General features: G+C 41.1%; 1 protein-coding gene and 1 long non-coding RNA gene across 7 annotated transcripts in view; both read right to left on the bottom strand.

The window, feature by feature from the left end:
• kaznb (kazrin, periplakin interacting protein b) overlaps positions 1-26,502 on the bottom strand; it is a 465,815-nt gene that overhangs the window by 380,766 nt on the left and 58,547 nt on the right. The window lies entirely within an intron of this gene.
• LOC117506703 lies at positions 8,791-25,527 on the bottom strand. Its single transcript, XR_004559535.1, has 3 exons — positions 25,516-25,527; positions 10,428-10,433; positions 8,791-9,064 (listed from the first exon to the last, which is right to left on the bottom strand). It is a non-coding gene; the product is annotated as an uncharacterized LOC117506703 (long non-coding RNA).

The raw sequence follows: 26,502 nt of genomic DNA, 5'->3' as shown, positions 1-26,502 counted from the left end.
AATCCCCAACCTCACCACTGGATGATGCTAAATCCTGCATATGCATCAACTCCTAGTTAGTTTTATCAGTTTGTGGCGTTACAGAATAGTTTACCAAATGATGTTAGACACTCTGCTTGACCTGAAGATTTTAAAACTACACTTAAGGCTTTTATGTTCTCAGAAGCCTACAATTTCTGAAGATCGGTAACTTTTTAAAATATTAATGCTTTAAATTTGAAATTCTAAAATGTACTTTTGGATATAATGTTTCAATTTTCAATCTGTGTTTTATATGTTGGTTTTTATATTGTATTTTAATTTCTGAAGCACTTTGTTTTATTTGAAAGTGCCATATAAACAAACATTATTAATGTTATTATTCTCATTGGTCTTTCGTATCCTCTGTCATTTGAAGAATTTGCACGGCCATACTCGTGTGATCTGAAGCTCTTATAACAAAGAACTGAGTTGTGTTCCCCTTCAGAGAGCTGGGCCGTTTCCACGCCTTAATACCGCTTTTGGACCAGAGGGACATCATTAGGCGAAATCCATTAGAATAGACACACAAGCCATATTCAACATTATACAATCCATTTCTTCCTCACACAATACTACTACTAATAATGCAATCATTTTGAATACTATTATTTACTTTATAAATATTGTTTTCCATGAGCACAAAGTTGTCCTACAGATGTTTTCTTGTGCGTTCATTGTCTTCTATACCTTCATTTTTTACTATAACTCTTTACAAATTCAGTCATATCTGTATCTCCTCACAGTTTGGACATATTGTCCACGTGAACATTAATTTATAGCGAACAAGCCTCTACTATCTGATTGATGACTTTGTTATCACAACCTGACAGAACCAAAAATAAATAAATATGCTGGAAGGAGTCTACGAGCCTCTTATCTGATCTATATTTTGTTCCTAATCTGCTACAACCAGCTGACAGTTCTGCTTGAGTCGGCCATAAACAGAAAAATACTGCAAGCAGACACATCTTTGGAGAGGTAACCTGCAGTAACCTACAGCAGGATCTGCAGGCTGTAGTGTAGGAATGAGGTATTTAACAGAAATATAAATCAGACTTAAGGACGGCCCCTTTACTACTTTAATACGATGAAATTTGTGTTGAAGCAGGGTGTCTGTTTGGGGTGTAACAAAGAAAAACATCTGACAATGCAACCTAATAGAATTATCAATAAATAAATGAATGATGGTGGTTTGATTGATGCTGTATATTGATACTGTAAGAGCTCAATGGATGAATAATTAATTAAAAGAATATATTTACTGGTTTGATTTTTTTGTTCACACCTACCAGTGCAGGTTGCTGTCACTATTATAGAATAGGGCTGGGTATCGATTCAAATTTCAAGAAATCAATTCAATTCTGATTGTTAAGATTCAGAATCAATTGTTTTGATTCAATATCGATTTGGGTTAGTGTGATTAAAACTGTTTTTGAGCCGTTACCTGATTGTCTAGTATTATATTGACATTTGACAGCAAATTAATGAAGTATTGGTAGTTAATAATGATGACCATAAGACTGGTGAAAATGGTGAGGACCAATCCCCCTCCCAGAATGATAGACTAGTATTTTTTTTTTTTTTTTTTTTTTTTTTTTTTTTTTTTTTTACAAACATGCTGTAGGGCAGAATTACTGAACACATCCAGGGCAAACAAAAGAGGGCGCCAGAGGTCTCTATACCTGGTTCATTGCTCCCGACACATTTCTACACTCTTCTGTGTTTTGGCCTGTGTGTTGTGCTGTCTTGAATCTGCTCTGCTCTGCTCCCCCTCCCCACCTGTCTCTCCAGGTGCCACGTCATCACGCTGATTGGGAACACCTGTTCAGCATTCATCAGCTGCAGTATTTACACCCTGCTTCTGTCCCTCCACAGACGCCGGAAACTCAGTTCTGCCTGCGTGGTATCCTGGCCTCTGCTTCTTCAGCAATTTTTTGTCTCGTGTTTTTTCCCAGCATCTCTAACAAACTCTGTCCTGTGTTTTCAGTAACCTCATCTCCAGCCGCCCGTCCTGGCTCCAAGCACCATCAGCTCTGGGAACTCTGTTGCAACTTTGGGGTCGGTCGGTGTCTCCACCTCGCAGTCCCTCACTTCGCGGATTTGTACAATTATCTTATTCCATTTCTTGTTCAATACATTATTACTGCTTTTACTTCTGGTTGTTGGCTCTCTGCATATTGAGTTGTAATCTGTTTTGAACCACAACATGATACCTTATTTATTTTGACTTTAAAGTAAGGCTGTAACAAATATTTTTTTAAAAATGGCTTTACTTCACAAAATTTGGTCCTCAAAATGAAGGCAATAAATAGTGTTTCAGAGAGGTAGAAATTAAAAAAGTTCTCTTGCAGCATGCCACGCAGCAAGCACTGGGGGAAAAGTTCTCCCACAGTCCACACCAAAGAACCTTCGTGCACTGTCCCATGAAAACGGCACGTTATGAGGAACGTAGAAAAAAAATGTACAAAGTGTCAATAAAACAGATGACATGCATGTTAAAACAATGCAGCAGCCATTTTAACATTTAACACATTTTAACATGCATGTTAAAACGGCTGCTGCACAAATTACGGCTCTGTCCACGTCCATGTACAGAGCCACAATTAACAGCTGAGCTCAACATTAAAACAGCTGCTGTGCACACACACAGTCAGATCCATTCCCACAGACTTTCAAAGTAAAATAAAATTTTACCTTCATTGGAAGCTCCGTCCTTGCCAGAGTCCCAAGTTGACTATGGCAAGGATGGAGTCATCTTGGGACTCTGGCAAGGACGGTTGCATTCCTCGCCTCTCCTCTCCTCCTTTCTCTCTATCTCTGCTCCGACCTTCAAAGTCCCAGCTTCACCAGATTGTGAATTCTTCAAATTAAGATTTGGATTAACCATGGAACTGATCAGCTGCTCTCTCAACGCTATTGACACCATTTTTTCGACAAGGAATCAGGGCTGGGGGACCCTGCATGCCCTGATGGAATCTACCCAGCGGGCTATGCTCTCGACGCCTGAGAGACGGGGTGTGACATGCTTGGCTCCACTCTCTGTGGAAGACGTTGAGGATTCATTCCTTTTCGCTTTTATGGTGGGAGGTTTGGCGCTGATTGGTTTATGTGCTGCCCTGACCCACAGGAATATTAGCAAGACGGCTGCTTCCAGAATTTTGTCCCATCATCTGTCCATCATGATTAATGAGTTGGGCAGTGCTGTGTAATCCCAGACTGTGTGAAATCTTAAACTCAAACACAAAATGGATACAATCTTGGAGCAAATCACTGTATTGCAAATTAATGTGTTGCTGAGAATATTCTTCATAAATTTGTATTCTACACAGTCAGAGGTGCAGTAAATGGAATTCTGTATCTCTCCACCTAACATCTCCGCCTCACACTGGCTTCCTCCCTGCCACCTAGAAGGCAGCGTGGTTTTTACTGCTGCAGCCTTCAATCCCCAAGCTGGGTGGCGCGGGCCCCTCCTACTGCGGCCTACACCCACTTTGCCTCAACTCAGATGACAGACTGCTTCAAGCTGAGAGCACATAGACAATGTCAAATGTATATGCGTTCTCTTCAATTCTGATGTGTGCCATTATTACGGTAAATAAGTAATAATTGTGGATTAATTGCTGTATCTTGTCTGATGTAATTGGAGTGTAAATGTAATTGCCCTTTTAGGGATCATTAAAGTTGTCTGAAGTCCCAAATTTTTCTGTCACACGCCGAGAATTGCCGAGTGAGACATTTTCCAGAAACGCACCTGTTAACTCGCTCAGGGAGAGCAATAAAAAAAGGCCACTAATTATAAGCACATGTGCATGGAGAGACTTACAGTCATGAATACTTTGATGTTGTGTTGCTAACTAGATGTTTAAAAATGTGTGACATTTAAACGCCCTTTAAATGAACATGAACCATTAAAACATTTAAAACCCCAAACTCCCATGGTGCATTGCAGCACAATGTCCATTGCTTACTGGTTAGCTAAAATCCCAAAATATTTGTCCTATCAACTTTCAGTTTTCACAGCATTCATCGACCCAAAATACATAAAACATACCAAACAGCAAATGTCATGCTTTTGCGTGATCAAAGCCACACACACGCACACAGAGGCCACTTGGCTATTATAAGATAGCTTTCCACTTCTGTCCTCATAAAAATAAATAAATATAGGTAAACGCAGCAAATCCAGTTCTGTGGGTCCTCCATGGATGGACAGCATGTGTCCAGCCGCCTCGCGAACGTGCACAGCGGGTGGGTGCCGGCTGACAGCAGAGCTGGGTGGCTGGAAGCTGCTGGAGTCATTCAGCCGCTTCTAGAAACGCTGTTCCTCTCCAAATGTATAAAAACAGAAAGTCTGTGTCAACTTCTCACAATTTGTACACGTTCTGAGTCACAGGGACTACGTGGTGAGGGGTTCAAGGCACCCACCTGACGATTTGGAAAGGACACTTATCGTACAATTTGGGCTGTTCAAAAAAGGATACGCAGGCGCTGCCCCGCTACTGAGGTGAGAGGACACTGAACGGCTACGAACCCTAGTGGCCACATCGAGCAGCCTCTGAGTGAGCAGCTGTCACTCAAAGAGACCACACCCCTAATTATGCATCACGTTATGGCTTAAGAAGTTAAGAAGTTTGAAAAAAAAAATGCCTCCGCCTCCCCAATACACTTGTTATGGAAACTATAGAGACCAGACTGTAAACATGTTTATTTCTGGCCTAAAGGTGGACATTTTAACATGAACTTGAATGGAACTTGCTCTCTTTTGGAGCCAGCCTCAAGTGGCCAGTCAAGGAACTGCAATTTTTTTTTCTTCTACCAGCTGGGCTTCATCTGAGCCCATCGAAACTTACCACTTGGTGGCACAGTCTGCAAATACATTTTACATGATTTTGTATTTACTGATCAGGACACTTCTTCCAAATCAAATATCACATCCTTTCATGCAAACAAAGGATAAAAGGTCTGTTTTGGGGGTTGTGTGACAGACACCATGTGCAGCCAATGACAGCCAAGGTCAACTGTTCAGCAGAAAGATAAATGATTTACAGCTACACCTTCCAGGTTTGTACTGGACTGTACGAGTGGCATGCACGGTATGAAGAGGCATGTTTATGAGCACGAAGCAGCCCTGCAGGCAGCGTGGTGTCAATCACTTCACAGGTGAAACATTAGTGACAACGGCTGACAACGACATTCTAATTTCACCGACAGCATTTACAGCATGTATCTCTACCACAAAGATGATCAAAACCATGACGTAATGGGATGCTTCTGCTGAAAGTGACAGTGCCAACACAAATGCATCTTCCGCTGCACTTTCAGTTTTTATTTATTGCACTCTGTCACACGCTGGATATGAAATACTGACCAACTTAAATTTGCAGGTATCACAGAGACAGCAAGGAATATTAGGCTCCATCCTCAACATTATGATGCACTGATCTCACACAACACATGATTTGTTGACTGATGCATATGATGAAGCCACAAGATTATTTCCTGCAACCCCAAACACACCCAGCATGTGGCTGGCAAGTTACATGTGGAAGTCATCAACACCTGCTCCAAATTTCTATCATCCATCAAGTATCCACCTGGATGGCAATGTTCCACAGGTGTTTTTGAGTTATGTTTTAGTCCCTGAGAACCTAAACCAATTTTGACCTAATAGGGCAGTGCAGTCTCGTTTGAACCCTGTGTGACATTGCAGAATTTGACCAGCATAACTTCACACGGTAAACTGGTGTACTGTTTTGTTTTCAGCTGCAATCACCAAAGCAATCGCTAAAAGTGCAGTTTTTGTTCGGTTCCCAGTGGAGAAGGGAAGACGAGGCAAAAGTGAGACATTGTGTCAGTAAGTGTTGGCCTGCACAACTAACCAGAGTAGCTACGCTCTCTCACCTGCAAAACCGCCTCGACATGTTTGTGCTCTGGGTGATAAACAAACCGCAACACATGTTCACTTAACACTGAATCGTCACATTTTCTTTGTATTTTCACTTTGTTGGCATGTAATTTGCCCAAAAACTCAGAGAAAGTGCCGTGTTTCTGTTTCCGGAAGTAGAGAAATTACATAATATTTTACCCCTTTAGCGCCCGCCCTCAAACGAGACTGCGGTGCCCAATTGGTAGCACTAAAGGTGCTCAAACAACACAACAATCCAGCCTCAGTATACCATAGCCTACACAAAAATGTATGCTGCCTACCCAAGGGTGGTAACTATAGCAAGGTAGGGGGCAGTGATGGATTACACAGGGGTCAACATTTAAAAATGGTTCAATCATACTTAAATTATAAAACATTATTTGTCTGATCATATGGATTTCAAAAAGGTATAGTTTGTACAATGAGTGAATGATATTGAGTTATGCAGTAGAGATGGAAGGGGAGAGACAAAAAATGTTAACAGAAGGTCAATTTCAGTTTGTACAAGGGTCAAAATTTAAGTCCCTCCTATTTTGGAAAAAAAGTGATGCAAATTATTGGTTAAGTTAATAGGATTAATAAATGGAATTGTTCTGGCTGTGCTGAATGTTTGATCTCCAAAGTAATGGTTGATGACCATTAGATTCTACAAAAGCCTGTTGCATTCACTGGATTAAAAAAATAAATAAATTAGACCCTTGATCTCATAATCACAAGAGATCAGGGGTCTATTTTTTTTTTTTTTTATCCAGTGAATTCAACATGCTGCCATACGATTCTATGGCATTTGACCAAGAGTTAAACTTCAATGGCTTCAAATTAAGCTCTACTGGAAGAACAAAAAGTTTTCGTTCCTTGACTGGGCGCATGAGGCTGGCTCCAAGACAGCACATTCCCATTCTCAACGTAGGGCATTACTCCAGCACCCTCTGGTGGCCGTTTTACCACCCCTGGGGGTCAGTGAAAACACCACTGAAGTTTTCAATGGGGTCAGACAATCGATTTCTATTTAATCCACTAGATAGCGGGTGAAGCCTGTGAACTGTTGCCACAGCCGCCATCTTGCTTAGCATTATTATCTGATGTCAGGCACTAGATTAATAGAAATAGATTATTTGCTGATTTAAACTTGGGTTAAAGTGATCTGAAAATGCTGTTTTGTGCAGGGTTCAGTTGCTGCGACAAGCTGACAAAGGAGTATCAGCTGGTTAAATAAAGATTAAATAAATAAAAAATACTAATAAATTGTGGAGTGAGCTTTCATAACTGAGTATATATGTAATATTAATTATATGGGGGAAATGACTAAAATTGCTGAATAAAGGTTAGAAAATGATTTATTTTTTTGTATCTGAACTGTATTCTGTAAAGTAGTGACTTCAGTTTTACTGCCTGAATGCTTTGTCGTGATAAATATCACCATTCGTTTTGTGATTCAGTTAGAAGTCTCACTTTCATAAGTATCAATTTATCCCTTTTTAATTAGCCTTGGGTTTTTAATTCAAATCAGGTTTTCCTTCCTGAGATATTCTGTAAGAGCAAATTCATAGAAGGCAAATGTTTTTTCTCTCAATTTGGTGGGTCATTGTATACACGAATGAGATTAATTTCTCTATGATATACTGAATATTCCAGTGAAGTGTTTTCAGATTTCTTTCAACTTGGTCCAAAAATTATTGAATAATCTTACTTTATGAATATGAAGGCTCAGATTTGGCTCATTTGAAGGGGACATGGGAGAGGGAGCTAGCTTTGGTGATCAGTGACGAGGCCTGGAATGAAACTTGGGAGAACACAGGGTCTTTGAGTGTTTGTAATAGGGTAAAAGCAATGCAACTTAAGATTTTGCATCGTGTCCATATATCTCCTTCTCAGCGTCACAGATTTAATTCAGACCTTTCTCCGCTCTGCCCTAAGTGTAAAACAGAGGTGGGTAATCTCACTCAGTCTTTGGTCCTGTAGAAAAATACAATTTTGGTTTAGTATAAAAGGTGAACTGGACAAGATCCTTTCTATTATTACTGAATGTAACCCATTGTATATGTTGCTGGGAATGACAAATAATAACATTAAGAAGAAATGTGAAAGACAACTTTACATGATGCTTACTTTCTGTGCTAGGAAATGTGTCCTCTTGAACTGGATTATAGACAAAGCCCCATTAAGAACACAGTGGCAGCGGACTGTTCTTGAATACATTTCATTGGACTTCCTAACGAGTAAGCTACATAATAGGGAAGATGCGTTCTATAAAATATGGGACCCTTATTTGCGGTATGTTGGTCTGGATCTGGCAGCTATTTTTTCGAGGGGCTTTCTGTGATGTACAAAGGTCATTTTACCAATAGTGGAATGCCCATGATTCCTTTCTAAACTGAATCCTTTTTTTTTTTTTTTTTTATGAGTTTGGCACTTTTGATTTTGAGCTGGGGTGTTGTTATTGTTATATATTTGGTTCTGTTTTTGTTTTGTGTTTATGTAAAAAGAAAAAAATTAATAAACATATGTTGGGAAAAAAAAAGAATAATCTTACTTTCGCCCTGGCCGGCGTGGCTGTTTCATTTTATTTATATTATTTGATATTTTCGCAGAGAAGCACGCCGTAAAAGCGGCGCTGCAGGTGGGTTAAGAGCAGTCTTTAATATTAATATTCTGTAATATGATGCAAGCGTGCAAAGTTCTTACTTTAACCTCTGATTGTTTCCCATCTTTAACTTCATAATGAAATTAATTAAGGATCAGACGAGTATTGCATGTCATGGCAGACACAATGTGTTTGACAAACTGATGGTATTATTTTCTATCTGGACTGGGACTAACAAATTCATTCAAGTCTGTTATATAAATAGTCTGATCCTCTTCTCTATTTGTTTTGACAAATATTGGCTGTACAAATGTGGGACTGAGTTTGAATAAATGCACCAGCACAGTAATAGCACGGATAATGTAGCTTTATGGTGAAACTCTCTTGAAAACATTGATCATCTCCACATAGATTTCTATTGATGTCTGGTTGTCAGATGCTAACCAAGATGGCGGCGCTCTGGCAACAGCCAGCGAATGAGCGGATCACCCCGGTCCTCCATCTAGTGAGTAAATAGAAATCGATGGGTCAGACTCGTCAGTAAAGTCAGGGTAATGTACAATGGTTCATTTCAGGTTGGCTTGGTGTATAAATCTCATCGTTCCAGACAGTGATAGCTGTTCGCTGGCTGATAGAAGCAAGCTAGAGACAAAACCAAACCATCTGATTTTAACAGAACAGCTATACAGCCTGAGCTGTTCTGTAAAATATCCAACTTTAGAGCAGAAATAAATATGTTTACAGCCTGGCACAAAAACCGTTTTGGTCTCTATAGACAAAACTGGTCTCGATATAGTTTCTGCCTCCATGACAACTGTACGAGGGTCACTTTTTCTTCAACAGTCTTTAAGACAAATTTCTGTCAATTTAGGGGCGCGTTCGCTTTGAGTGATCACAGCTGAGTGTCTCTGCCTCTCACTGTGACCGTCGCTCAGAGGCAGTTCGCTGTTGTGGAGGCTGTGTCTGTTTTGTTTGGAGTAATTTATTATAAAACACCTGGAATAATATGGCTTGTTGTGTGGTGAAACATCATCACAGATGTCCCTAATGCACCGTGCCGAGTGACATTATCATTGGATGTAATGTTGTATGCTAATAGCATTAGTACATTTAGCAGCCATCGGTAGCTTCATCCATTAGGTTCAGTTAATGTATTGTACACTCAACAAAAATATAAACGCAACACTTTTGGTTTTGCTCCCATTTTGTATGAGATGAACTCAAAGATCTAAAACTTTTTCCACATACACAATATCACCATTTCCCTCAAATATTGTTCACAAACCAGTCTAAATCTGTGATAGTGAGCACTTCTCCTTTGCTGAGATAATCCATCCCACCTCACAGGTGTGCCATATCAAGATGCTGATTAGACACCATGATTAGTGCACAGGTGTGCCTTAGACTGCCCACATTAAAAGGCCACTCTGAAAGGTGCAGTTTTGTTTTATTGGGGGGGGATACCAGTCAGTATCTGGTGTGACCACCATTTGCCTCATGCAGTGCAACACATCTCCTTCGCATAGAGTTGATCAGGTTGTCAATTGTGGCCTGTGGAATGTTGGTCCACTCCTCTTCAATGGCTGTGCGAAGTTGCTGGATATTGGCAGGAACTGGTACACGTTGTCATATACGCCGGTCCAGAGCATCCCAAACATGCTCAATGGGTGACATGTCCAGTGAGTATGCCGGCCATGCAAGAACTGGGACATTTTCAGTTTCCAAGAATTGTGTACAGATCCTTGCAACATGGGGCCGTGTATTATCCTGCTGCAACATGAGGTGATGTTCTTGGATGTATGGCACAACAATGGGCCTCAGGATCTCGCCACGGTATCTCTGTGCATTCAAAATACCATCAATAAAATGCACCTGTGTTCTTCGTCCATAACAGACGCCTGCCTATACCATAACCCCACCGCCACCATGGGCCACTCGATCCACAACATTGACATCAGAAAACGGCTCACCCACACGATGCCACACACGCTGTGTGCCATCTGCCCTGAACAGTGTGAACTGGGATTCATCCGTGAAGAGAACACCTCTCCAACGTGCCAAACGCCAGCGAATGTGAGCATTTGCCCACTCAAGTCGGTTATGACGACGAAGTGGAGTCAGGTCGAGACCCCGATGAGGACGACGAGCATGCAGATGAGCTTCCCTGAGACGGTTTCTGACAGTTTGTGCAGAAATTCTTTGGTTATGCAAACCGATTGTTTCAGCAGCTGTCCGAGTGGCTGGTCTCAGACGATCTTGGAGGTGAACATGCTGGATGTGGAGGTCCTGGGCTGGTGTGGTTACACGTGGTCTGCGGTTGTGAGGCTGGTTGGATGTACTGCCAAATTCTCTGAAACGCCTTTGGAGACAGCTTATGGTAGAGAAATGAACATTCAATACACGAGCAACAGCTCTGGTTGACATTCCTGCTGTCAGCATGCCAATTGCACGCTCCCTCAAATGTTGCGACATCTGTGGCATTGTGCTGTGTGATAAAACTGCACCTTTCAGAGTGGCCATTTATTGTGGGCAGTCTAAGGCACACCTGTGCACTAATCATGGTGTCTAATCAGCATCTTGGTATGGCACACCTGTGAGGTGGGATGGATTATCTCAGCAAAGGAGAAGTGCTCACTATCACAGATTTAGACTGGTTTGTGAACAATATTTGAGGGAAATGGTGATATTGTGTATGTGGAAAAAGTTTTAGATCTTTGAGTTCATTTCATACAAAATGAGCAAAACCAAAAGTGTTGCGTTTATATTTTTGTTGCGTGTAATATTGTAATGTTAAGAGTGATACTGGACTGGGGGGGGAGTAGTTAGGATCCATTTTCAGATGAGTAGACTACCCAAGTAGTCCAGTCATTTTATGGTTTGACCAAGAACAAATTGCAACAGAAATGATTTTGGTGGCATTTGAACCGTGAAACTGTTTTATAAAACATACTAAAAGTCTAGAAAGATAAAAAAAAAAAAAATCAGGAACACTCCCAAAATCCAAGATGGCCACCCGAAAACATGCAAAAATTTGCTTTTCCCAAATAACTGAAAAAATATCAATATTTAAGCACATGAATGTATTGATGTTAAATATAAATTTGGGTATTGTGGACATTTTGACACCAAAATTAAGTCTCTATCTGTAACGGTTCTTGAGATACAGTCTATTTGTAGTTTTACATACACTCAAGGACGGCAATTTGGTTTGTGTCCTATTACGTTAAAAATATTGCAGTTAAGGCCCAGAAATGTATTGAAGTTGAATATAAACTTGTGTATTGTGGACATTTTAGCACCAAAAGAATGGCTGTAGCTCTTACAGTTTTTGAGATACAGCACATAAGCCATCTACACTTGGCTAAAACGTGAAATTGTTATGTTGAAACCAAGTAACTGTTCTGAAATGTTCATTTAAAGAATGTAATAATAATATTCTTAGTGCTTGTCAGCTGCACTAACTTTTTTAATGACACAGATGTAATCACACAGTAATTTTACAGTAAAACCAATGAAGCATGATAATAAAAGTTCAGGTGAAATCAGTATTGTGTACATCATGACACTTGAAATTTTACTTGTTCAAATTTCAGTCTCATCATCCTGGTTATCATTGAGTTGGCCTGCATTTGTACACCCTGTACCTCTGCAGTTGCCACACGCTGCTGAGCAATCTAAGTTAAGTTTGCAACAGTCAGTACTGCAGTTACATCTCACAGCATGCAGAAGAGAATCTGGTGCTGCTTGCAAGTCAGTCATGATTGGGACAACCTGACTATCAGAAACTTTCCATCCCCATTCTTACAATGGCATGTTGTCACCTTCATCTTCACCTTTCCATTCCTGAACTTGCAAGTAAACTCTCAGACTATGAAACTTGGCAGCTGCCGAAGTGGGTGGCAAACACTGTGGCTGCACATGAGTTGCCTTTGTTGCAACCTACCAACAAAAGCGCCTGTATCTGAGAGAACTGAGGCTTTCTCCAGGTTGTCCACACAGCAGTGGTGTCACCAGTGTGCCCTGGTTGTGCATTGACATCCACTCTATTATACATAATATATGAGTAACTTCTCTATTCATATTCCAGTGAAATATTGACTCAAAAAGATTATTACCTTCTTTAGATGGACATTTCAGAAATGGTACTTAGTTTTCAACATAACTGCTCAATTTCATCAATTTTTGTCGAGTGTAAATGTATTTTTATACCATATCTCAAAAACTGTAATAGCTACAGCTATTTTTTGGTGCCAAAATGTCCACAAAGCACAAGTTTATAGTCAACTTCAATGTATTTATGGGCCTTAACTGCAATATTTTTAACGTAATAGGACACAAACCAAATTGCAATCCTTGAGTGTATGTAAAATACATATAGGCTGTATCTCAAGAACCGTTACAGATAGAGACCTAATTTTGGTGTCAAAATGTCCACAATACCCAAGTTTATGTGCTTAAATATTGATATTTTGGGAGTTATTTTGGAAAAACTAAATTTTTGCATGTTTTCGGACGGCCATCTTGGATTTTGGGAGTGTTCCCGTTTTTTTATCTTTCTAGACTTTTAGTGTGTTTTATAAAACAGTTTCAGGGTTCAAATGCTACCAAAATAATTTCTGTTGCAATTTGTTCTGGGTTGACCCCTTTTTTTCATAAAATGACTGGACTAAAGGCATTTTCTGTTAAAAGCAGACAACAGGCTGATTCTTATGTATTTTGACGTGCTGAGTTAAAAAAATTGCTGTTGCCATGCTGTATCTTTACTCTTTCACCTTCTAATTTGCATAAAACAAAATGGCCACCCATTATGTCAAATTTACCACACGTTTACTTGTATTTGCATTAGAAACAGAAATAAAAGTTCTATACTTATGTATATGATCTGCAGAATTCAAATATTGTTAGCATGCTGCATCTCTACTCCTTCACTGCCTAATTTGCATAATTTTTTGTTCACATTTCACAAGTTTGCTTGTTTTTGCTCAAGAAAGGCAATGAAAATTCTTATCTTTGTATTATTTGAACTGCTGAGTTCACAGTTTCTAATTTGCAAGGTGTATCTTCTGTCCTTCATCCCTAATATGCATGAAACTACATGGCCGTCTGATGTTTTCATACTTTGCAGAAGCTTGTTCTACACAAGACATTGATAACAAAACCAATGTTTCCCCATGCCTCTGCTGCACAATCAGGTCTACAAATGCATGTATTTGCCAATCTCACTTATACTGGCCTGTTGAAAAACATCTCCTGTGCATTTAAAAATCACAGTATCGTTATATTCATTCCTTCATGTGAATGACTCTTGTGTATTTTTTCATCACAAATGCTGAACAATACAATGATAATACTATGTGAAAACATATATAATTGGCTCAGTACAGCACATATAATGTATACAGCTTCAACACCAGAGGGCTACTGCTTTCGACAGTGAGGGCAGGCCTCACTTAGTGGCCAGGCACATGGTGCCACAGTGACTCAACAGCAGCAGCAGCAGCAGCAGCCACAGCATAGACGTGGTCAATCAAACTGCATTGTTCCTTGATACATTTGTGGAGTTCATCCTTTCACACTCACGTTAAGGAGAATCTGAGATACTTCATCTATATCTGTGCATGTTCTAGTGTATTGGTTTGTGTGGACAAGTTCCAATCTTATGTTATTGGTTTTGTCATATATTATACTTAGTAGCATTAGATTAGATTTGTGTTGTCTCTTGTCCACTGATTCTCTTTATATACACTGTGTTAGGCTGCCAGTGTTCCTTGTCACTAGATTGATTTGCATATAATCTTGAGTGTTAGGTAGTAAGCTAATATAGTTGAATCTCTGTGTTCTCTAAGATTTAGGTTTAGTTGCATTCATCACTTCAATTGTGGAGTGATTACCTCTTGTTAGCACTTTCTCTTGTTGCATACATCAGTGGTGATCAAAACAGTTTGACTGTTCTCAATACTTATTTAGGTAGCAGTCTCTGTTGTCTTGAATTGAAAAATGGATGTCTTATGCAGCATGAAACAAGATTCTTCAGTGGCTGGTGATGTCTGCATCATTTGTCAGGACTGTACTAAATAAAATCTTGTTCAGGCTAGAGACAAAGGAAGGGCTACATTGCAGGATAGTGCAACAGTCCGTCACAAGCTCAAAGATATGGAGAACAAACTCACAGCTCAGAGGATATTGAGTTCTGATGAGATGTCTCTAAAATGATTCTAAATGTAACAGGTAAATCCTGTTACAGATGGTTCACCAACAAAACAAATATTAGGAGACTAGAGAAAAGGTCAATGTCTCAAGACACTGAGGAACCAATTGCAGGTCCCTCCAATGTTCATGTTAGCCTGTTTGTATTATGTATCAGGTAGTTTAATGTTCATGTTAGACTTAAGGAACATTTGTTTTATTTATGTAACCACACTAATACTAGATAGATACGATTACAACAGTTTTACCCACATTTGGCCTTTAGAGACATGCATATTTATCCAAGACGTGTTTCATTTCATACTATCATCCTTTTTTACTTAATTTTGCTCATTTGCTTGCCTTGGTCAAATCAAAGACGACTTACTATTTTACCGTAACAATACCAGGAAGTCACTAAATTAAATTTTTTGATAATTATGGGGTAGAGGAGTAGGGATACAGCTTTCCAACAGCAATATTTAAATTCAGCAGGTCAAATTACATATAAATACGTCCTATTTTCTGATCCAAAGCAAATAGCACCACACGTCTGACAAATATGATGGAGCGGGTGGCCGTTTTGTTTATGCAAATTAGGGGTGAAGGAGTAAAGATCCAGCATGCCAACAACAATAACTGAACTCAGCATGTTAAAACACAGAAATAGAAGTTTAATTTTCTCTTCTAATGCAAACACAAGCAGACTTTTGAAATGAGTTGCCATTTTGTTTTATGCAAATTAGGAGTGAAGGGGTAAAGATACAGCTTGCTAATAACAATATTTGAATTTAGCAGGTCAAAATGCATAGAAAAGGATGTTTAGTTTGCTTTTATAGTACACTAGTTGGGTACCCGGCGCTGCCCGGGTTAACCTGTTTTAGACATAAGCCAAATGCCAATCATTTTAATCAAAACAATTGCCCAACATTTGTTTTTGTAATGCTGATGTCTTTTAAATATAATAGTTAATGGGCTAATGTTTGTCCAGTAGAACTATAAGAGGTGGACTCCCCAAACTAAGTGGAAATACTTGGTTAAAAGACAAACACATTTGAAGTCCTTCATGCAGACTTTGTTTTGCAATCAAATTTATACCAAAATTACACACAAAAGGTAGGTAACCGTAAATGTAAATATCAATGAATCAAAATTGAGGGAGTGGTGTATTTCACTGTTTTTACATTGCAATTTCGACCATCGTGGTGAAGAGAGAGCTGAGCAGGGGGCAAAGCTCTCGATTTATTGATCGATCTATGTTCCGACCCTCACCTATGGTCATGAGATTTGGCTCATGACCGAAAGAACGAAATCGCGACTACAAGCGGCCGAGATGAGTTTCCTGTGCAGGGTGGCTGGGCGCTCCCTTAGAGATAGGGTGAGGAGCTCGGTCACTCGGGAGGAGCTTGGAGTCGAGCAGCTGCTCCTCCACGTCGAAAGGAGCCAGCTGAGGTGGCTCGGGCATCTTTTCCGGATGCCCCCTGGACGCCTCGCTGGAGAGGTGTTCCGCGCACATCCCATTGGGAGGAGGCCCCGGGGAAGACCCAGGACACGCTGGAGGGACTACGTCACTCGGCTGGCTTGGGAATGCCTCGGGGTTCCCCCAGAGGAGCTGGGGAAGGTGTGTGTGGATCGGGAGGTCTGGGCAGCTTTGCTTGAGCTGCTGCCCCCACGACCCAACTCCGGATAAAGTGGAAGAAAATGGGTGGCTGGATGGATGGATTGATGACTTGCAATCAGAATTCTTTTGAATTACAGTACTTCAAAATCAAAATCCCTAATCATCATCTTTTTCTTTCAGCTGTCCTGTTAGGGGTCGCCACAGCACATCAATCGTTTCTGTCTCACCCTGTCCTCTGACTCTTCCTCCATCACACCAGCCACCTGCATGTCCTCCCTCAGCACATCCATAAACCTCCGTTTTGACCGCCCTCTTCTCCTCCTGCCTCTTGGCTCCATCCTCAGCATCCTTCTCCCTATATACTCTGGGTCCCTCCTCTGCACATCCAAACCATCGCAATCTCATCTCCCTGACTTTGTCTCCAAACCGTCCCACCTGAGTTGTCCCTCTGATGTGTTCATTTCTAATCCTGTCCATCCTCATCACTCCCAAAGAGAATCTCAACAGCTTCAGCTCCACCACCTCCAGCTCTGTCTCCTCCCTTTTTATTAGTGCCACTGTCTGGCAGCCGTACAAGCTGGTCACACTACTGTCTTGTAGACTTTCCCTTTCACTTATGCTGATATTCTTTGGTCACAAATCACTCCTGCCATCTTTCTCCACCCCCTCCACCCTGCCTGCACTCTCTTCTTCACCTCTCTACCACACTCTCCATTACTTTGGACAGTTGACCCCAAGTATTTAAACTCATCTACTTTCACCACTTCTACTCCTTGTAACCGCACTATTCCACTGGGCTCCCTCTCATTCACACACATGTACTCAGTCTTACTCCTACTGACATTCATTCCCCTGCTTTCCAGAGCATATCTCCACCTTTCCAGGCTAGACTCAACTTGCTCTCTACTCTCACTACAGATCACAATGTCATCTGCAAACGTTATAGTCCATGGAGACTTCTGTCTGAAGTCCTCAGTCAACCTGTCCATCACCTTTGCGAACAAGGAAGAACTCAGAGCTGATCCTTGGTGTAATCCCAACTCCACCTTGAATGAGTCTGTCATTCCTAGTGCACATCTCACCGCTGTCACACGATCCTTGTACATGTCCTGCACTACCCTAACATACATCTCTGCCACTCCAGACTTCCTCATACAATACCACAACTTTTCTCTTGGCACCCCGTCATAAGCTTTATCTAAATCCACAGACACACATTGTAACTCTTTCTGGCCTTCTCTGTACTTCTCCAACAGTATTCTCAGAGCAAACATTGCATCTGTAATACTTTTTCTTGGCATGAAACCATATTGCTGCTTACAGATCTTCACCTGTTTTCTAAGCCTAGATTCTACTACTCTTTCCCATCACGTCATGCTGTGGCTCATCAACTTTATGCCTCTGTAGTTACTGCAGCTCAGCACATCACCCTTGTTCTTAAAAATAGGACCCAGCACACTTCATCTCCACTCCTCAGGCATCCTCTCACCTTCCAAGATTTTATTAGACAATCCGGATAGAAACTCCACTGCCATCTCTCCTAGACATTTCCTTGCCTCCACTGGAATGTCATCTGGATCAACTGCCCTTCCACTTTTCATAGCTGCCCTCATTTCATCCTTACTAATCTCTTGTACTTCCTGACTTACTCTCACCACATCATCCAGCCTTTTCTCTCTCTCATTTTCTTCATTCATTAGCTCCTCAAAATATTCCCTCCACCTTCGCAACACAGACTCCTCTCTTGTCAGCACATTACCATGTGCATCTTTTACCACCCTAACCTGCTGCACATCCTTTCCAGCTCTGTCTCTTTGTCTGGCCAAGTCTATTTCTCCTTCCTTACTATTCAACATCTACAGCTCGCAATATGCCTTTTTCCTTAGCTATTGCCACTTCTCTTTTCACCTTACGCTGCATCTCCATGCACTGCTGTCTACTTTCTTACTCTCTCTGACTTATCAAAACTTTTTCGCAAACCTCTTTCTCCTTATGATTTCCTGGAACTTTTCGTTCCACCACCTTCTCTTCCTTCCACTGTCCAGATGTCACACCCAGTACCTTCCTACCTGACTCTCTCACCACATCTGCCGTACTTTTCCAGTTGTCCAAAATTGTTTCCCCTCCATTCAGTGCTTCCCTCACCTGCTCACTAAATTTGACACAAAAGTCTTCCTCCTTCAGCTTCCACCATCTGATCCTTTGTTGAGTTTCACTCTCGTCTTTTCTTTATATCTAAAGTCATCCTACAAACCACCATCCTATGCTGTCTAGCTACACTCTCTCCTAGCTAAACTCTCTCCTGCCACCACCTTACAGTCTCTGATTTATTTTAGCTTGCATCTCCTATAAAGAATGTAGTCCACCTGTGTGCACCTTCCTCCACTTTTATATGTCACCCTGTGCTCCTCCCTTTTCCTAAAGTAGGTATTCACCACAGCCATTTCCATCCTTTTTGCAAAATCAACTACCATCTACCCTTCCCCATTCCTATCCTTGACACCATATCTACCCATTACTTCCTCATCACCTCTGTTCCCTTCACCAACATGCCCATTGGAGTCCGCTCCTATCACCACTCTTTCACGCTTGGTCACACTCTCCACCTCCTCATCTAACTCACTCCAGAAATGTTCTTTCTCCTTCATCTCACAACCTACCTGTGGGGCATATGCACTGATGATATTCATCATCACCTCTTCAATTTCCAACTTCACACTCATCACCCTGTCAGACACTCGCTTAACCTCCAACACACTCTTAACATACTACAGCATGGACATAAATAACCAAGATCAGGATATATATATATATATATTAGGGTTTGTAAGAGTAGAATGGGAGGCAGAGCCTTCAGCTTTCAGGCTCCTCTCCTGTGGAACCAGCTCCCAATTCAGATCAGGGAGACAGACACCCTCTCTACTTTTAAGATTAGGCTTAAAACTTTCCTTTTTGCTAAAGCTTATAGTTAGGGCTGGATCAGGTGACCCTGAACCATCCCTTAGTTATGCTGCTATAGACGTAGACTGCTGGGGGGTTCCCATGATGCACTGTTTCTTTCTCTTTTTGCTCTGTATGCACCACTCTGCATTTAATCATTAGTGATCGATCTCTGCTCCCCTCCACAGCATGTCTTTTTCCTGGTTCTCTCCCTCAGCCCCAACCAGTCCCAGCAGAAGACTGCCCCTCCCTGAGCCTGGTTCTGCTGGAGGTTTCTTCCTGTTAAAAGGGAGTTTTTCCTTCCCACTGTAGCCAAGTGCTTGCTCACAGGGGGTCGTTTTGACCGTTGGGGTTTTACATCATTATTGTATGGCCTTGCCTTACAATATAAAGCGCCTTGGGGCAACTGTTTGTTGTGATTTGGCGCTATATAAAAAAAAAATTGATTGATTGATTGATACTCCTTTAAAATGACCCCAACACCATTTCTCTTCCTATCCTCACCATGATACAACAATTTGAACCCACCGCCAATGCTCCTACTCTTACTTCCCTTCCACTTGGTCTCTTGCACACACAATATGTCTACCTTTTCCTCTCTCTCATATAAGCCAGATCTGTCCCTTTACCAGTCATACTACGAAATTCAAAGTCCCTACTCCCATTTCCACCCTTCTAGTTTTCCTCTTCTCTCACTGTCTGTGGACTTCTTTGTCCAGCAGTATCCCAATTTCCGCCAGCACACTGCTGGGCAACAGCACCGATGGTGGATGTTGTTAACCTGGATCCATACTGGATCGGGCCTTGACCAATCCAGTATGGAAATTCGATTCTTAGTCTGCATGGTTGGGTTGGCTTGTTTTACGCCGGATGACCTTCCTGACACAACCCTCCTCATTTATCCAGGCTTGGGACCGACACTCAGAATGTACTGGCTGCACACCCCATGTTGCTGAGTTCAAAATCTAACATATTCAAATCACAAGTAATCCAAATGTATTCCAAAATCAAAAGTATTTCAATTGTATTTCTCATTTAGTAATTAATTACATTTCAAAATAATCCTACCCATATCTGGCTATAGCTACCACCCTGGGATGGCCACCATACGTTTTTGTGTACATCATGGAATACTCAGCCTGGACTGCAAATGTTGTTTGGCCAGCTTAAGTTATCGCCAACCTGTTTGGCCCATGAGCTATGAACAAACTGGAATGGACTCATTCCTTCATTATATTTACAAGTGTAAGAATCCTTCAGTTGATGATAGAAGCACTACGTTTGGTATAAAAATATCTGAGAAGTCCTTTTCCTCAAAAAAGCCATTAGCCACATGACATTTTAATTGTGGAGGGTGCATAATGTTGAAGTTATTGCTTCATCTGTTCAACGGTCCACTCTGGAAGTTTGAAGTCTTCGTGCACTGATGTGGGAGCAAAGCAAACTCCTTCACAGAGAATCTCTCTCTCTTACCTGGTTTAGCACACAAGCCAGTTCAGTTTACAGGGGTGTGGCCATTGCCATTGACCCATAGGTAAGAGTTAGGAAAGTAGTGAGGACTAGTGCAGATCCAAAGCACGTGGTTGACTTTAAAAGCAAACATACTGCCTCGACTACTAAACCCTTACACCCCAAACACTATTGCATGTTCTGTAGCATACATGTACACTTATTAAAAATATATACAATCCATTTTTTTAAAAAGCATGAAATATTGCCTGAATTTCATTTCAAATCCCTCCTTGTCCACAGTACAATATTTCACAGGTACATTGAAATAAACCAAGATTCTAGAAATACCAGTGTATCCGGAAAGTAGTCAATGTACCTGCTGTGTACGGCATGCCAGAGCATTGCAGCGATATGACATGCTGTCACCTTTTATCATCATTCACTCATGAATGTCACAAATGTCTCTATGAAAATTAATGATGACAACATACACACAATGCAATGCAGCTTACTACACCTCAACTAAAGTAAATGGACTGCATTTATATAGCACTTTTCCATCTGCATCAGATGCTCAAAGTGCTTCATAAATTAATGCCTCACATTCACCCCGATATCAGGCTGCTGCCATGCAAGGCGTCCACTACACACCTGGAGCAACTAGGGGATTAAGAACCTTGCGCAAGGGCCCTTAGTGATTTTCCGGTCAGGCTGGGATTTGAACCGAGTATCCTCTGGTCTCAAGCCCAACGCTTTAATCACTAGACCATCACCTCCCCTAAAGTGACTTGAAATATACAATGACATGGCTAAAATTCTTCTCTATTACCTGTGTGGAGAATAGGTAACTCAGCTTGTGTGTGTATACAGTGAGGAAAATAAGTATTTAAACACCCTGCGATTTTGCAAGTTCTCCCACTTAGAAATCATGGAGGGGTCTGAAATTGTCATCTTAGGTGCATGTCCACTGTGAGAGACATAATCTAAAAAAAATCCGGAAATCACAATATATGATTTTTTAAATAATTTATTTGTATGTTACTGCTGCAAATAAGTATTTGAACACCTGTGAAAATCAATGTTAATATTTGGTACAGTAGCCTTTGTTTGCAATTACAGAGGCCAAAAGTTTCCTGTAGTTTTTCACCAAGTTTGCACACACTGTAGCAGGGATTTTGGCTCACTCCTCCATACAGATCTTCTCTAGATCTTTCAGGTTTGGAGTTTCAGCTCTGGATCATCCAGATGATCACTGGTGAACTTCAAACAGGCCTGGACATGTGCTGGCTTGAGCAGCGGGACCTTGCTGCCCTGCAGGATTTTAAACCATGACAGCATCATGTGTTACTAATGTAATCTTTGTGACTGTGGTCCCAGCTCTCTTCAGGTCATTGACCAGGTCCTCCTGTGTAGTTCTGAGCTTTCTCAGAATCATCCTTACCCCACAAAATGAGATCTTGCATGGAATCCTAGACCAAGGGAGATTGACAGTCATCTTGTGTTTCTTCCACTTTCTAATAAATAATCATAACAGTTGTCTTCTATCAAGCTGCTTGCCTGTTGTCCTGTAGTCCATTCCAGCCTTGTGCAGGTCTACTGTTTTGTCCCTGGTGTCCTTAGACAGCTCTTTGGTCTTGGCTATGGTGGACACGTTGGAGTGTGATTGAGTGTGTAAACAGGTGTCTTTTATACAGGTAACAAGTTCAAACAGGTGCAATTAATACAGGTAAAGAGTGCAGAATAAGAGGGCTTCTTAAAGAAAAATTAACAGGTCCGTGTGAGCCAGAATTCTTGCTGGTTGGTAGGTGTTCAAATATTTATTTGCAGCAGTAACATACAAATAAATTATTATTATTGTGATTTCCGGATTTTTTTTTTTTTTTTTTTTTTTTTAGATTATGTCTCTCACAGTGGACATGCACCTAAGATGAAAATTTCAGACCCCTCCATGATTTCTAAGTGGGAGAACTTGCAAAATCGCAGGGTGTTCAAATATTTATTTTCCTCACTGTATATATATATGTTGTCCACAATCACGTGCAATATTAATATGTCCACAAATCATGTGCAATAACAACTCGTTTACAAATCCCTGCACTGTCACCTTATCACATCTAAATTCCACTTCACATATTGTAGCACTTTGAGATTCCATGGAATGTAAAGCGCATTACAAATAAAATGCATTATTATAGTAAATAAGATGCTCCTATCTCTTTCAATCCCACTCATGTATATGTACATACATATACGTATGTGTGTGTATATATATATATATATATATACATACATACACACATATACACACACACACACACATTCTATTTCTACCTCTTTCTTATTTCATTGTACTGTTACTAGTATTATTATTATTGCTTATCCTTGCACACACTGTTAATGAACATTTTCCTGTACTTGCTCCCATCTTGTGTGTTTTTAAAGAGCTGATGTAACATGTGAATTTCTCCTCTGAGATTAATGAAGTTTTATCTTATCGTATATATAAGGTGCCCTAACACCTGAGGACCAGGATATATATATATATAAAACAGAACTTAATATTTGGTACAGAAACCTTTGTTTGCAATTATAGAGGTCAGTAAGTAAGTACGTTGTCAGGAACCGTGAGGACTTGGCACGATAGGCAGGTGGACACAAATACAGACTCATGGCTCAGAGGAGGGATTTAGAAAAAAAGGTTTAAAAAAAAAAAAAAAACAGGCTCTAGTCGATACACTGGGTCACAAACAGGCAGGCGGAGGTACAGACAGTCGTGAGGCAGCGGCATGGTTAGTAAGGAGCAGAGTTCCAGCACGGGCAAACAGGTGTATCAGAGGAGGCAAAAAACAAGCAGGGTTCAGGCACAGGCAAAGTCAAAACAGGTGAAGGTCATACACTGCAAGGAAAACAGACTATGGCAGAAAACACGAGAGGCTTGGAACGAGGCAATACGCACAACGAACTAGCAGTTAAAGAGAGGAAAGCATGGACATAAATAACCAAGATCAGGATATATATATATATATATATATATATATATATATATATATATATATATATATATATATATATATATATATATATATATATATATATATATATATATATATATATAAAAACAGAACTTAATATTTGGTACAGAAACCTTTGTTTGCAATTATAGAGGTCAGTAAGTAAGTACGTTGTCAGGAACCGTGAGGACTTGGCACGACAGGCAGGTGGACACAAATACAGACTCATGGCTCAGAGGAGGGATTTAGAAAAAAAGGTTTAAAAAAAAAAAAACAGGCTCTAGTCGATACACTGGGTCACAAACAGGCAGGCGGAGGTACAGACAGTCGTGAGGCAGCGGCATGGTTAGTAAGGAGCAGAGTTCCAGCACGGGCAAACAGGTGTATCAGAGGAGGCAAAAAACGGAGGCAAAAAACAAGCAGGGTTCAGGCACAGGCAAAGTCAAAACAGGTGAAGGTCATACACGGCAAGCAAAACAGACTATGGCAGAAAACACGAGAGGCTTGGAACGAGGCAATACGCACAACGAACTAGCAGTTAAAGAGAGGAAAGCATGGACTTAAATAAAGAGGTTAATCGGGGCGTGATGAGATGCAGGTGCAGGAAAAAAGGCGTGGCTGGACGAGACAAGAGTGGAGTGACAGGTGGGTGTGTCAGACAAAAGCAGCAAAAAGAAGAATGTGACAGTGACAAAACCAATGTTAAAACAATTAGGAAATAATGATACCTAAAATACGAATGTGAGGGAAACAGAATAAACAAATGAAAAAAACAGAAATAGAACAGAAAATTAAAGGCTGGATTTAAACTACATGAGAACTCAACATGTGGCCAGAGTGTACAGAAAAACCTAAGGGATAAATGTGCTCAAGACAGAGTGACTGAATAACCAGAAAGTAAAGGATGAAGAATAAACTAGAACAGAACTCAATAAGTGGCTGAAGTGTAACAGATAATCCTCAAAACTTAATGTGATAACAGTATGACTAAAAAAAAGCAGAGACTAAACTAGAACAGAACTTAACGTGGCTGAAGTGTAACAGATCATAAAACCAAGACTAAAGTGTAAGAAACAGAAAATAAACAGAGCCAAACAGAAGGACCAAGACAGGGAAATGGACCGAGACTGGGGGACAAAAGCAGGTTGTGGGCTGGTCCAGGAACAAAGCATGACAGAACCGCCCACCAAGGCAGCCAACACCGGGGGCTGCCCACACCACCACCCCAAAACCCTGAGAGGGACAATCCCACCCACAGATGACTATGGGTGGGAAGGAGGGGGGGAAATAAGACCCCCGAGACCTAGCAGGGACCCACCCACAGCCCAGGGGAGAGGAAACAAGTGGCCGGTGTAACAAAAAAGGACTCACAGACGGGCGACGGAGGAGCATGCAGGGGTTAGCCAGGGTATCAGGCAGGTGAACACCGACAGGGTCCGGGGGGCAACCATGTGGACGGACACGGCCAGAAACTGAGGCAAGGGGTCTGTCAGGAGAATCACCAAAAGTCAAAGCCGTGAGACCTTGAGGACTAGGAGCAGAGACAGAATCAAGAACAGTGGAATCACGGGTCTTGCAAAAACTCTCAAAACGGAAGGGGCAAGAACCCCCAACAGGGCCACGAGCACAGTCAACCTGCTTCTGCTGGGAGCACCACAAATGGGGAAACCAATTACACAAACCACCAAAAGCAAAACGTAAGTAAATCCATGAACCACTGACAAGGAAGAAAAACTGATTGACATTGAAAACAAAACCCATTTGAGTCCTGAACCTAAGAGCCACACAACTCCAAAAACGAATAAAAACTTAAGAAATAAGCTTGGAGATATGCTAATATTTTTGAAGGATGGCAACCAACCGCATACTCACAGGATGCAAAAATTGAGAAGGCCAACAACGAGTAATGCGGTGAAAGTTGTGGGTGGAAAAGCTGGCACAGGAGGTAAGTTGAAGCACAAACTTTTTAGTGCTAAGCCACAAATCAAATCAATTTTATTTATATAGCGCCAAATCACAATAAACAGTTGCCCCAAGGCGCTTTATATTGTAAGGCAAAGCCATACAATAATTACGGAAAAACCCCAACGGTCAAAACGACCCCCTGGGAGCAAGCACTTGGTGACAGTGTGTAGGAAAAACTCCCTTTTAACAGGAAGAAACCTCCAGCAGAACCAGGCTCAGGGAGGGGCAGTCTTCTGCTGGGACTGGTTGGGGCTGAGGGAGAGAACCAGGAAAAAGACATGCTGTAGAGGGGAGCAGAGATCAATCACTAATGATTAAATGCAGAGTGGTGCATACAGAGCAAAAAGAGAAAGAAACACTCAGTGCATCATGGGAACCCCCCAGCAGTCTAAGTCTACAGCAGCATAACTAAGGGATGGTTCAGGGTCACCTGATCCAGCCCTAACTATAAGCTTTAGCAAAAAGGAAGGTTTTAAGCCTAATCTTAAAAGTAGAGAGGGTGTCTGTCTCCCTGATCTGAATTGGGAGCTGGTTCCAGAGGAGAGGAGCCTGAAAGCTGAAGGCTCTGCCTCCCATTCTACTCTTACAAACCCTAGGAACTACAAGTAAGCCTGCAGTCTGAGAGCGAAGCGCTCTATTGGGGTGATATGGTACTATGAGGTCTCTAAGATAAGATGGGACCTGATTATTCAAAACCTTATAAGTAAGAAGAAGAATTTTAAATTCTATTCTAGAATTAACAGGAAGCCAATGAAGAGAGGCCAATATGGGTGAGATATGCTCTCTCCTTCTAGTC

This window comes from Thalassophryne amazonica, chromosome 3 (genome assembly GCF_902500255.1).
Source record: "Thalassophryne amazonica chromosome 3, fThaAma1.1, whole genome shotgun sequence".
NCBI classification, from domain to species: Eukaryota; Metazoa; Chordata; class Actinopteri; order Batrachoidiformes; family Batrachoididae; genus Thalassophryne; species Thalassophryne amazonica.
The sequence above is the reverse complement of the archived record's forward strand: the minus strand, read 5'-3'. Positions and strand labels throughout refer to the sequence as shown.